This window comes from Schistocerca serialis, chromosome 1 (assembly GCF_023864345.2).
Source record: "Schistocerca serialis cubense isolate TAMUIC-IGC-003099 chromosome 1, iqSchSeri2.2, whole genome shotgun sequence".
NCBI classification, from domain to species: domain Eukaryota; kingdom Metazoa; phylum Arthropoda; class Insecta; order Orthoptera; family Acrididae; genus Schistocerca; species Schistocerca serialis.
The window spans coordinates 921,919,819-921,934,317 of record NC_064638.1 but is presented as its reverse complement, the minus strand read 5'-3'; the positions used below and the strand labels follow the sequence as shown (position 1 = coordinate 921,934,317).

Genomic DNA, 14,499 nt, shown 5'->3' with positions numbered 1-14,499 from the left:
AATGTTCTAGCGCTTAATTACCAGATTGTTATGCTGCCTTTGTGTCGATGCCGCAACTCGTTGTCATCTGCAGGTTTCCCCGCCTGACATGCTTAAGTATCCAAGTACAAAGGGCACTGGTTTTCCTTTTGCAAAAGCCGATGAGAGGCGAACTGCCGCCGTCCTTCGCCTTTTAGTGATCCTGGATTGGGTGTTGTGCACGCCGTCCGATTCCAAGTGATCTTCGCTCGTCCGGAGCCTTCCGTAAGCAGCCGCTTCCACCGGTGTGACTGGCACCCAGGCGGTGTGTCACTGGTTGATTTAGCCTTGTTGTGGCCTAAAGTAAGCTTCCCGGCGCTCATTTATTGATTTAAAAAAATTGGTTCAAATGGCTCTGAGCACTATGGGACTTAACATCAGTCCCCTAGAACTTAGAACTACTTAAACCTAACTAACCTAAGAACATCACACACATCCATGCCCGAGGCAGGATTCGAACCTGCGAACGTAGCGGTCGCGCAGCTCCAAACTGAAGCGCCTAGAACCGCTCGACCACAATGGCTGGCTATTGATTTTAAGACAGGATCCGTTACCTTGATCAGGCCGTAGACGGAAGCTCTATTGATAAGGTTTCCGTCCAACTTAATCGCCTTCCAGATATGACTGTGCAAGTACCTGGGGGCCTGTATCAAGGTTTTTGTACCACCGTAACCCGCTGACTGATTTAATTTTCAGACTGTTTTCAGGGAAAGCTGATTTACTTTTGGCTAATAATGTAGAAATCTGCCCAAGTAATTTTCACCTAAACTCGACGTTAGTTACGGAAAATATATTTTTGGTAGTTTTTCCATGTGCTCCGCAATTATTTGTTTAATTAGTGATAAATCCAAGCCAGTTGCTCTGTAGAACTTTACCTAGTCCCCTACCGGTTTGACCATTTTTTGTTAAGCAAATACGAAGCGGATCTGAAACTGCAATACATATGATAGATGTATAAATTTGTATGATTGAAGGTGAAAAAACAAGGCTCAGATATATTTATCTACAGACTATAAAACTTACAGCGGAGAAATAATGTCCTTAAGATGTAAGTACAAGTCTGATGCATCTAAACTCTTGCTTGCCTAATGATGTCGTGAGAATATGGTCGTGTCAAGACTATAATTCACTACATTGTAATTATTCTTTGGCTTTATGAAGATTTGTTTTTTGACGTACTCCAGTTGGCATATTGTGTAAGAAAGAGGTTAAAAACAGTTTTATTTATAAAAATGCTACACAGTTGCAACTATGTAGCACTTTTAATAAAAAACTATTTTTAAACTGTTACTTATACAAAAAGAACAATGTACCACTTGTGTTATAAAACAATTTTTAACCCCTTACTTAAAGAACACTCACCTACGTAGCACTTCAATTAAAAAATGTTTTTGACGTCTTACTAATGTAACATGGAACTATGTAGCACTGTTACTAAAATTTTTTTTGATGTCTTATTCATACAAAATGCAACTACGTAAAACTTTTACTTAAAAACTATTTTTAAGCCCTTACGTATCCAACATGGAAATTTTAAATGTCAGAACGTAATCTCCAGAAACCAAAAGAATAGTTACAATGCAATGTATTATACAGTGCCAACACGATCAACACGACCATATTCTAACGACGCCATTGGACAAACATCTTATTAAATCTTCCAAAGTTGGACTTATATTTTTTGGACGTTACTTCTCCACTGTACATTTTATGCTCCGTCTGTAGATAAACTTATGCACGCCTCATTTTTTCCATATTTATTCATATACATGTATGTGTCTATCATTCGTATGGAAGTTTCAAATATACCTGAGAACGGCTTAACAACAAAGTTGAAACCTGTAGCAGAGTAAATAAAGCTATACAGAGCAACTGGAGTGATCTTTTCGTTAATAATTGATTGTGTCTAAAATAGCGTTGCCTGTTGCAATTTGTTTCCACGCTGATGTTTCCTGAAATGTTCCCACGTGAGCCCCATTTAAGTTTTGATACCAAGGAAACATTTTTGGCAGCTCCGGAGGAAGAAGTTGACTGCGCGATAAAAAAAAAAGTGTCCAGTAACATCAGGACGTAAAGCTATGGTGATTTTTACGGTCAAGGCAGAGAATGTAAGTTAAATGAGCATGGCTACACAGGACTCACGAACACTTTCCATCAATCATAGCGTGTAGGCTTTCACGGCCGGCGTCTTCAGTAGTTAAAACTTCCGGGCTAAGAGGCCGTGGTCCAATAGTAGAAATACTTCTCCCTGACGAAACGTCAGGGAGAAGTATTTCTACTATTGGACCACGGCCTCTTAGCCGGGAAGTTTTAATTACTGACTATCCATCAAGTTTACATAGGGATAGCGGTTATCGCTGAAACAATCGGTTTTCTGTTACATCGGTTTTTTACAACGCCAGTTTAAGCTAACTACTAAAAATGCGCAAAATAACCGTTTTCTGAAATAACCGATTTTCATTTTGTTTAGTCCTATAATAAACGTAGTCCACCGTTCGCTGCTTTTCTCTAAAAGTGATAAGTGGCTAAATACTGCAAAAAAAAGTCACCTGTGTTCTCTTACTGATTCCAGTTTTTTGAAATTTTGCTGAAAAACAATTTTGTAATCGGGGATCATACCACTATTTGGGCATTACGAATAGTCGGTGCAATAGGGTGAAAATTGAGGTTGCAGAAATCTGTTTTTCGTTTTAATTTGTCCGTTTTCAAGGGCTACTCGTTTTGTATTATAAAGCAATATTTCGAAGAAATGGAAATTTTACAGAAAAATTACTCGTCTTTTTTCCAAAAATAGGTTTATTTAAAAACTAAATTTTAACACATCTACTATATCTAATGATATTTGGATTTTTTACTCTGTTATTATTAAAAATACACTAAAGAGCCAAAGAAACTGCGACACCTACCTAATATCGTGTAGGGCTCCCGCGAACACGCAGAAGTGACGCAACACGACCTGGCATAGACTCGACTAATGTCTGAAGTAGTGCTGGAGGGAATTGACACCATGTATCCTGCAGGACTGTCCATAAATCTGTAAGAGAACGATGGGGTGGAGATCTCTTCTGAACAGCACGTTGCAAGGCATGCAAGACATGCTCAATAATGTTCACATCTGGGGACTTTGGTGGCCCGCGGAAGAGTTTAAACTCATTAGAGTGTGTAGTAATTCTAGTCGTGTGGGGTGTCGCATTGTCCTGCTGTAATTGCCCAAGTCCGTCGGAATGCACAATGGACATGAATGGATGCAGGTGATCAGACAGGATGTTTAAGTACGTGTCACTCGTCAGAATCGTATCTAGACGTATCAGGGGTCCCATATAAATCCAGCTGCACACGCCCCAAACCATTTCAGAGCATCCACCAGCTTGAACAGTCCCCTGCTGACATGCGGGGCCCACGGATTCATGAGGTTCTCTACATACCCGTACACGTCCATCCGCTCACTACAATTTGAAACGAGACTCGTCCGACCAGGCAACATGTTTCCAGTCATCAACAGTCCACTGTCTGTGTTGATGGGGCCAGGCGAAACGTAAAACTTTGTGTAATGCAGTCATCAAGGGTACACGAGTGGGCCTTCGGCTCCGAAAGCCCATATCGATGATGTTTCTTTGAACGGTCAGCACGCTGACACATGTTGATGGCCCAGCATTGAAACCTGCAGCAGTTTGCGAAAGGGTTGCACTTCTGTCACGCTGAACGATTCTTGTCAATCGTCGTTGGTTCCGTTCTTGCAGGATATTTTTACGGCCTCAGCGATGTCGGAGATTTGATGTTTGACCGGATTTCTGATATTCACAGTACACTCGTGAAATAGTCGTACGGGAAAATCCCCACTTCATCGCTACCTCGGAGAAGCTGTGTCCCATCGCTCGTGCACAAACTGTAACAACACGTTCAAACTCAGTTAACTCTTGACAACCTGCCATTGTAGCAACAGTAACCGATCTAAAAACTGCGCAATCACTTGTTATGTTGTATAGGCGCAGCGTCGTGTTCTGCCTGTTTGCATATCTCTGTATTTGAATATGCATGCCTATACCAGTTTCTTTGGCGCTTCAGTGTAAGAAACACCTGTTATAGCCGAGGTCAAACTAATGCCGAAAAATACCGGCCATTCGGAACTAACATACTGGTATCGGTTTTAACCGGTCGGTTTTTTCCATCCCTGCTTTACGGCCGAGCGTTTACAAGTGAGGAAAACTGGCTAGAGTGGGAAGTCCCACGGGCGAGAGTGAGCCTCGGGCACGCCGCCTCCCGACCCGCGCACGGCAGCCCGCGGCGCGCCCGGCTGGGTTCGGCGCGGCTCGGTAGCCGGGGCAATGCGCGCGACCTTGCGGCTCGGCTGGCGCCGCTGGTTTCGCCGGCGCTGACCCCTGACCGCCCGCAACCCGTGGCGCCGAGTGCTGAGCAGGGCCCACCGAGGCCGCGCTGCTGGCCGGCACCGCCGCGGCTGCCGAGAGCGGCATCTTTTATCTGCCCCACACCGGTCCTGCGACTGCACCAGACTGGCTTAGAGCGTAAACAAAAAGTCGGAAGAACGAAACTACTTGTTCAGAAAGGTAAGACTTATTTCTCTGTTAATGGTAGTTGGTTCAAAACTGTCATGGTGAGACCCTGAATGGGTGAAAATACAGGTTATTTGCTACAAAAAAAGGATAAACAACAACCATGTGATGTTGTAAACGTTCAAAACTAGATTTGGGACTGATGACCTCAGAAGTTAAGTCCCATAGTGCTCAGAGCCATTTGAAAGCGAGATTTATAAGGGGCGATCAAAAAGTCAGCGGTAAACTTAACATCAAAATTGAGGACCATGTAGCAGGCTATATGAAGGAACTCTGCTAATACGGAAGAAAAGTAGCTCATGATTGACAAAGAAAGGATGATATAAAAAGAGCAACAGTACAAGCAGAAAGATCATTGCTCACCAAAAAATTATTATCCAGCGTTGGCCTTAACTTGAGAGAGAAACTCCTCAGACAGCACGTCCAGAGTTAGCCATTATACGGACGTAAATCGAAAAGAAGTGATTTTAAGCTTTTCGAACGTGATGTTACGGAGGATCCAGACAATTAAGTGGACCGATAAGAAAAATAAAGAAATAAATTCAGTTCAGAATTGTCCACTGACTAGGTGAAGGGAATGGATTACATTGGCTAGATGAAGGGAAAGGATGGTAAGTCATGTGTCACGACATTAGGAAGTAACTTACGTGCTACCAGAGGGAGCTGTAGTGAGGAAGGAGGGACTGGAACCGGCCAAAGTGGTCGAGCGGTTCTAGGCGCTACAGCCTGGAACCGGGCGACCGCTACGGTCTCAGCTTCGAATCCTGCTCGGGCATGGATGTGTGTGATGTCCTTACGTTAGTTAGGTTTAAGTAGTTCTAAGTTCCAGGGGACTGATGACCTCAGAAGTTAAGTCCCATAGTGCTCAGAGCCATTTGAATCATTTTGGAGGGACTGGGACATACATTGTGCTTCAACTGGAATGGTAGATGTTTTCGGAGGCGCTGGTATAGACCAAGTGGAATAAAACATTCCACGTAAAATGTGTTCCGTTCTTGTACTTACAGAGATAAAACTGTCAGAATGTAGCCCAAACGAATATTCACCGAAGGTGTTACGAAAGACATGATTAAGATTAATGTTGAGTTCCATAAATTCCACCTCCGTCTTTATTGCACTTTTGAATTGTCGTGGCTACGTCACGTTTAGCTCTTCTGTAGACGTCTTAGCCTTCTCTTGTAAGGGCAGCACTATACACGGTCCGAACGATTAATTCGTCTCTTGTGTTTACTCCTATGTAGACTTCGACTTTCAACCCACCGCACAGACAAAAATGTAAATTGCTAAAGTCCGGGGGGCGCTCATTTCCTTCTCGAAGGAGTTGAATCCGCCGTAAATAAGGACAGAGGCCATGCATACGTAAATCCCGTCGTACTCTTGTATACAGAACACAGAAACGTGGAGAAATAGTGGGTGTGCGTGTTCAAGGAATTCTTTCTTCCTACTGAATAATGTCTTCAAATTTATTCACACTCGGTTCATTTACATGTACGGATGAGATACGATTTCCGCGAAGTTTAGTGAAAACGAGTAAATGTTTCAGTTGGAGAGCGTTGCTGCAGCGTATGTGAAACGTAGCGCGATTCCGGGAAGGAAATACAAGCACCGACATGTAGCCAAGGGATTAGTGTGGTATTCGTGTCTTCCCGACGTGTGTGCTGTAAATGCGGAAACGATAACTACGGCTACGTCATTACCAAATACGTCCAAATAGGACCAACGTATTGTTAGCCTTTTCTTGGCTGCGTAGGACAGACACCGGTAGACATCCACTGAAGAATGAGGAATGCGTATGAAACAGAAAGACTGTCGAAAACCAAAGTTGTGGGATGGTGGGCCAAATTTCGTAGTTCGACACAGGATGCCGGTCGAGCTGGGATGCCAGCCAGCCTCATCCATTAAAGGCAAGCAGGAGACACTGTAGCATCCTATAGTCCTGACTTCCGCCGGCCGCGGTGGTCTAGCGGTTCTAGGCGCTCAGTCCGGAACCGCGCGACTGCTACGGTCGCAGGTTCGAATCCTGCCTCGGGCATGGATGTGTGTGATGTCCTTAGGTTAGTTAGGTTTAGGTAGTTCTAAGTTCTAGGGGACTGATGACCACAGATGTTAAGTCCCATAGTGCTCAGAGCCATTTGAACCATTTGAGCCATCCTGACTTCCGTTTCTTAAAAAAATGCTTTGAAGAGTCGACGATTCCTGTCGGACGAGGATGTGCAGAAGGCAGTTACGGACTTCTTCATGCAGAGGGACACGATGTTCTGCCAAATGGGTATCTTCATCCAGGTGCGTCGATGGGATGATTGCCTTAATGCTGACAGTGCTTTTGCCTGATTGGCATATCAATCCTGGACTGTATGGCCTTCGAACAGAAACTTTTGATCACCCTTATAACTTATGCTGTAAATGTAATGTTTTAAACGTAAACAGCTGTCTGAGCATGATCCTGCTGGCAACAGCATGGTGACGGTGAAATTTAGTTTAATGAAAAGCATTTCAACAGCTTTTGGATGCTCTCGTTTCTCAGTTTAGCCCGGCCTGGAATCTCAATTGTGACCTCGAAGGATCACCTAGATACAATCACCTAGATACATCGAATCTTAATTTTCGACTGGCGCTATCTAGCAGAGGTGCGAATCTTCTTTCCCTACTTTCAACCACGTACGTTAAAGGAAAAACATTACTGATGTTCTGCAAATACTATTTATTTGTACACAAACTGGCTTCTGACTTCTTAGGGCATCGTCAGAGTGCAGAAAACCAGCTTCTGGTGTGGTAACGTGAATAATTAAACTACTGCCATCAGTCAATAATCAAGACCGGTCACCAGCGATTAATTTTTGGAATCTTTCAACGACACTCAAGGGGAAAAAAACAGTTCGTTTATACATACACATTCTCTCAACGGTCTTATAACTGTTCTTGAAAGTAGTCCTTCCGTTGCGACTTACCTAGCTATTGAAGGTATTATCACTTCTCATACAATCATCATAAGGTGCTTTTCGTGATACATACACACACACACACACACACACACACATACACACACACAGGCGCACGGGCGCGAGCGCATGCGTGCAATACAAATGGCAATTGAAAATGAAAGCGGGGAAAAGTCAGTAAGCTTCTATGAAAGAAAAAAATAAAAGAAAAAAACCGTTTACCTCATACCACACCAGAGGCGAGATTTACGAAAAGTAGTGACGCATTAGGGGATTATGGCTGCCATCGTGAAGTTACACACGCCTGTGGAAGTGACAGCACTGTTGCGACGTTAATTATAACTCGTAGCAAACAAGAACTGATGTGCTAACATGGCTTGTGCAGAAGCGGCGTTCGTGCAGTGTGGCGGAAAAGCTCTCCGAAAGATCAGCATCTCGAACAACATTCTACATGAATTTGCTTGTGTGATTGTTTGTGTGTGTGTGTTTTATTTTTTAAGATGAAGAAATATACAACGCTCTATTCTGCGCACGACGCGTAATAGGCATCCTTCTTCAATCCTATATCACAACTCATGGTAGTACAACATGAAAATAAATACCTTCAGTTCCATATTAACTAGTCACCATGAAAACACGCATGCTACTAGTCTTAATGCCATTCTCATAGCATTCGGCCACAACGCGTCGGAAACACAGCCTGTCTACGTTACTGCGTGTTCTGTAATCGATTTGGTTTATGACCTCTAGTCGTGGTTGTGTCGGCGTCAAGCGGTCGTTAATCGGCACATAAACAGATGGATGTGTCGCCATTATAACACACTGATGCCCAGTACTCTATTACATGTTATTTCCTACGTTATGGCATGTCACCAAGAAGTGACAAAACTGCTGTAATTAAAAATATTGGAAAAACGTAAAAGTTACCTTCTTTGTAGTAGATCTTTAGAAAGTTATCACGCTATGTAACATCGACAGTGCTGATCTACAACCAGGGATAAATTAGAACTTTTATTGTCCAGGGAAGGATTTCCACAGAGAATTTAAGGACAATTTTCAGCCATCTTCCAGTTCCATTCAATCTTTGACCGCACCACTTCACATGACTATGGCAATAGGTCAATGATCACAGATGACATTGTGATTTTCGAAACTTAAAGTAGCTTTTGAATTATAACTTTATTATTGATGAACTATCGCCTATTGTGGTCTTATATACAGGGAAGTAATTCATTTTATTTCTCTTCGGTTTACGTTTTGCAATCTTTAAATACACTGTCTTCGTCTACGCGCTAAACTATATCTGACATGTTACCATGGTCGCAATAGGCGATTGCTCTGCACAACCTTAATTTTTTTACACATCGTGCTTAATGTTAACGGCCATTAGGTCTTGCAGAAAAATGAAATACCAGTTCATTTAAATAAATAAATTAATGTAGTTGTTACGAATATGAGTTTGTAAACACCAGTAGGAAAAATGTCATGTATGGTAGATTAAAATTAGAGGAAAGGATTTCCTAGGAAAATACTAAATATAAACTCTTGCTTGCTGCTGAAGGTCTCCAAGAAAACCGCAAGCAGAGGTAACTCTTTTCCATATTGTTGACGACTGGAAACGGTACCTTTCAGAAGGAAATTTACTGAAATAATTACATGCTCCACTTGCTCCCGAAAAGGGATAAAAAATAGTTTTTTTTATTAAAACCATCACACTGACACCGTTTCTGAAACTATTAGATGTGTGTGTGAAGTAATTACCTACCAATTAACACTGCTCATGTTTACATGTTCGACGAAGACGAGTTATTTGTGGTGTGCAAACGAATCTTACACGTAGCTAACTGAAAATACACGTCTCAGACAGTTTTTCTACCAACGGCATAGAGTAACGGACATGGGAAGTAAAAGGTACCAGAAATAGCTTGCTGTTGCAAATTTCCTGAAAGTCGCTACTGTGGCTACACGAAATTATCTACTTTTGTAGCAGAGAATTTTTCAGGCAGCGTAGGAACGACAAATTTCGTACTTTTTAGAACCGGCCCTTATCTCAGGTGCAAGGTGACAGCGTGCCATTGCGACACGATGCCGCGATAAACAACGCGGTGTAAGTAGTCCGGGACAGTGTCTTTTCTGTTGGCGATATTACTGTGTTAGCTGCAGAATCAAGTGTCACTCAAAACCTGATCAAAATGTAATTTGGAGGTTCCATAAATCTGAAATATCTTCGTAAGTTCCAGATCACTAAAGACGAAGCTCATGTTTGGACACGGCTAGAATGAGGAAGGAAATGGGCATTGTCCGCTAAGGAAACCATGTGGTGTTTTGTTTAAACGATTTAGGAAAATCATAAGGGCCAAGAAGTTCCTTGAGGAATACATTGCCCATCACTGGGTGCTCAGCTTCAGTGCTTTGTGCTTTAGATTTTAGAACTTAATGTGTAAACAGTTAGTGAGAGTGTTCTTTTAATGTGTTGGTCCTTTGCCATGGGGGCTTCGCTGTTTTCCATTTCAGAGCCATTCATCGTCGGATTTCTGCTTCTGTGACACGTACTGCGAGAAGCTACCTGAGCGAACTGACTAATTACCAGTCACATGAACGGAGGTACAAAAAATTTCGCAGACGACTTACTTGCCTGAAGATGGCAAGAAGTCGACTTGCTGAAATATCGAGCCTTTTGGGCGACGCCATCCGGCTGAACATGCCATAACTAACCAGGTACATGATTTCTTGTTTACATTACCGCTCAATATCGTCCAGTATTTGACGTGTACTCTGACTGAATGACTTAGCATCTGCAGAGTTCACATAATCGAAAAAATACAACGAAAAGATAGATATTCCCACACTAAAACGTCCCAACAGCAACTGGTAGTGGAACTCAGATATTCGGCTTCACTGACTGTGAGTCTGTTGCCCGAAAAGAAGACACGTACAATTTGGTGTGATGTTGTAATACAGCTTTTAGGATAATTTAGGAAGCCTTTTGACATTAGGGATTTCAAAGTTTACTTTTCCAAGGTTTTATCACTCATATAACATCTAGGTAGTGGCGTCTTTCAAAATGTTAATGACACATGTGGTTCCAGTAATTACGGAAAAAGAAACGACAGTTACTGTCTCGTAGATGTCATTGTAGAAAACAGTTGACATTTTGGAAGCGCCATCGTAGCGTTCACTTGCAGTGGCGGACGAAAAGAAGGGAGGTAAGTTTATTGACGATGATTAGGTGGGGAAGTGACCTTACTCCTTCAGAAGGCAATTCCAGTGTCAGCACCATTTAAATTGGTAATGATCAGGAACTTGAACACACGGGCCAGATGTTGCTGTGGCTGCGCTTTGTGAGGGATATAACAGACATGTTCTTCGTAGGCGCTGGCTCAGAAAAACAAGTCTTATCTATGTAAAGTAAGACCACCTCGATTTCCATAGATTGCCTCTTAATGTCATTCGGCAAGTTACTTATATACCGACTGAACTTAACCTGCCCTCGGATATGGCGCGATAAGAGCAATCGCCGACTTTGGTACGACTGTCAACGAGAGTGCGTCAAGTCGCAGTGGGCGTATCGGCTGAGCACTAACCTGTCACGTGGAGTATGCAGTCGCCGTGCCGCGCCTTCCGGCGTATCCACAGAAAGAGAGGAGACGGCAGAGGCGAGCCTCCAAACACAAGCACAGAACGGAACGGAACGCAACGGCACGTCACACACGCGCACAGTCACAGTCGCACGTCACAGACGCTGGCGGCGGGGTGCGTGGCACGCGCCGGGCGCGGGCGACACGCGACTGGGCGCGGGGGCGGCGTCTCGGCGGGGGTGGCGTCTCAGCGGGGGCCGCTCCGCGAACAGTCGGCGTCCGATAAGCAGCGCATCGCGCGGAGGGGGCGTGCTCGCTGGCGCAGGCAGTGGCGGGTGCGCGGCGGCAGGTGCTCGCCGGGACGGTGTCCGGTGCAGAGTGCGCGCCAAGTTCGCGTGCGGCGCGGGCATACGGCCGCGGAGCGCCCGCCGGCGGCGCCGCTGATTGGCCGCTGCGGCCGCGCGCACCTGTCGCCATTGGCCGCGGAGCGGGCGCCGCTTCCGATGACCGGCCGCGCCGCGTCCTGACGTAACGTCACGCCGCCGCTGCCGCTGGACGCCGGCGCTCCGAGGCGCCGGGCTCTTTCGGACGCGTCCAGTAGCAGCCCGTCAGCCAGCTGTTTGGACTGGGACGCCGCACCAGTTCTCCTTGACTGAAGACAGCTGGGCGCAGCTGACTCAACGGCGGCTCCTCGCCTCTTCTGCACTGTTCTCCTGCCATCCTTTGCGGTAAGTTCGCGTACTGACTGTACTTCCAATGTACACTTCTGGCCATTAAAATTACTACACCACGAAGATGACGTGCTACAGACACGAAATTTAACCGACAGAAAGGAGATGCTGTAATATGCAAATGATTAGTTTTTCAGAGCATTCATACAACGTTGGCACCAGTGGTGACACCTACAACGTGCTGACGTGACGAAAGTTTCCAACCGATTTCTCATACACAGACAGCAGTTGACCGGCGTTGCCTGGTGAAACGTTGTTGTGATGCCTCGTGTAAGCAGGAGAAATGCGTACCGTCACGTTTCCGACTTTGATAAGGGTCAGATTGTAGCCTATCGCGATTGCGGTTTATCGTATCGCGACATTGCTGCTCGTGTTGGTCGAGACCCAATGACTGTTAGCAGAATATGGAATCGGTGGGTTCAGGAGGGTAATACGGAACGCCGTGCTGGATCCCAACGGCCTCGTATCACTAGCATTCCAGATGACAGGCATCTTATCCGCATGGCTGTAACGGATCGTGCAGCCACGTCTCGATCCCTGAGTCAACAGATGGGGACGTTTGCAAGACAACAACCATCTGCACGAACAGTTCGACGAGGTTTGCAGCAGCATGGACTACCAGCTAGGAGACCATGGCTGCGGTTACCCTTGACGCTACATCACAGACAGGAGGGCTTGCGATGGTGTACTCAGTGGCGAACCTGGATGCACGAATGGCAAAACGTCACTTTTTCGGATCAATCCAAGTTCTGTTTACAGCATCATCATGGTCGCATCCGTGTTTGGCGACATCGCGGTGCACGCACATTGGAAGCGTGTATGCGTCATCACCATACTGGCGTATCACCCGGCGTGATGGTATGGGGTGCCATTGGTTACACGTCTCGGTCACCTCTTGTTCGCATCGACGGCACTTTGAACAGCGAACGTTACATTTCAGATGTGTTACGACCCGTGGCTCTACCCTTCATTCGTTCCCTGCGAAACCCTACATTTCAGCAGGATAATGCACGACCGCATGTTACAGGTTCTGTACGGGCCTTTCTGGATATAGAAAATGTTCGACTGCTGCCTTGGACAGTACATTCTCCAGATCTCTCACCAATTGAAAAGGTCTGATCAATGGCGGCCGAGCAACTGGCTCGACACAATACGCCAGTCACTACTCTTGATGAACTGTGGTATCGTGTTGAAGCTGCATGGGCAGCTGTACCTGTAAACTCCACCCAAGCTCTGTTTGACTCAATGCCCAGGCGTATCAAGGCCGTTTTTACTGCCAGAGGTGGTTGTTTTGGGTACTCATTTCTGAGGATCTATGCACCCAAATTGCGTGAAAATGTAATCACATGTCAGTTCTAGTATAATATATTTGTCCAATGAATACCCATTTATCATGTGTATTTCTTCCTGGTGTAGCAATTTTAATGGCCAGTAGTGTACCTAATGTGCTCTGAGGTGACAGAAGTCGTACTATAGCGATACGCACAATACAAGCGCCGGTAGTATCGCGTACACAACGGTTAAAAGTGCATTGGCGGAGCTGTCATTTCTAGCCAGGTGATACATGTGAAAAGGTTTCCGAAGTGATTATGACTGCTCGACGGGAGTTAACAGACTTTGAACACGGAATGGTATTTCTAGCTAGACGCATGGGACAATCCATTTCGGAAATCATTAGGGAATTCCGTATTCTGAGACCCACAGTGGCAAGGGTGTGCCGACAATAACCAAATTCAGGCATTTCTCTCACCACGGACAAGGCAGCGGCCGACGGCCTTCACTTAACGACCGAGAGCAGCGATGTTCGCTTAGTGTTGTCAGTGCCGACAGACGAGAACCACTGTGTGAAATAACCACAGAAGTCAATGCGGGACGTACGCCGAACGTATCCGTTGGAACAATGCGGCGAAATTTGGCGTTAATGGCTGTGGCAGCAGTTGCCCGATACAAACGCCTTTGCTAACAGCACGACGTCGACTGCACCTCCTCCGTTGGCTTGAGATCATATCTTTTGGAATCTATACTGCTGGAATACAGTTGCCCGGACAGATGAGCTCCGCTTTCAGTTGGCCAGAGCTGATGGCAGTCTTCGAGTGTGGCGCAGAACCCACAAAGCCATGGACCCACGTTGTCAACAAGGCACTCTGGAAGCTAACGTGGCTCCATCATGGTATGGACTGGGTCCTCTTGTCCAACTAAACCGATCATTGACTGGAAATGTTCACGTTCGGCTACTTGGAGAGCATTTTCAGCCATTATGGACTTTATGTTCCCAAAAACGTTGGAATTTTTATGAATGTGAGTGCATCATCTTACTGGGCCACAGTTCTTCGCGACTGGTTTGAAGAACATTGTGGACAATTCGATCGAATGATTTGGCCACCCAGATCGCCCGATATGCATTCAATCGAACAATTGTGGGACATAATCGAACATCGAACACAACATGCTGCATCGGCAATACTTTCGCGATTATATATGGCTATAGAGGCAGCATAGCTCAATATTTCTGCAGGGGACTTCCAACGACTTGTTGAGTCCACGCCACGTCGAGTGGCTGCATTTCACCGGGCAAAATGAAATCCGCCACGATATTGGGAGGTATCCCATGACTTTTGTTGCCACGCTGTACTACCACAAGGTCTTAAGAGATGCTCCGTTT

General features: G+C 45.2%; 1 protein-coding gene across 1 annotated transcript in view; it reads right to left on the bottom strand.

Moving 5' to 3' along the window:
- Positions 1-11,248, bottom strand: part of LOC126412396 (uncharacterized) — an 833,005-nt gene extending 821,757 nt beyond the window's left edge. The window contains exon 1 of the mRNA XM_050081978.1: positions 11,113-11,248. The gene's annotated coding sequence lies outside the window, so the exon portion shown is untranslated. The remainder of the gene's footprint in view (positions 1-11,112) is intronic.
- Between the last annotated feature and the right edge of the window lie 3,251 nt (positions 11,249-14,499).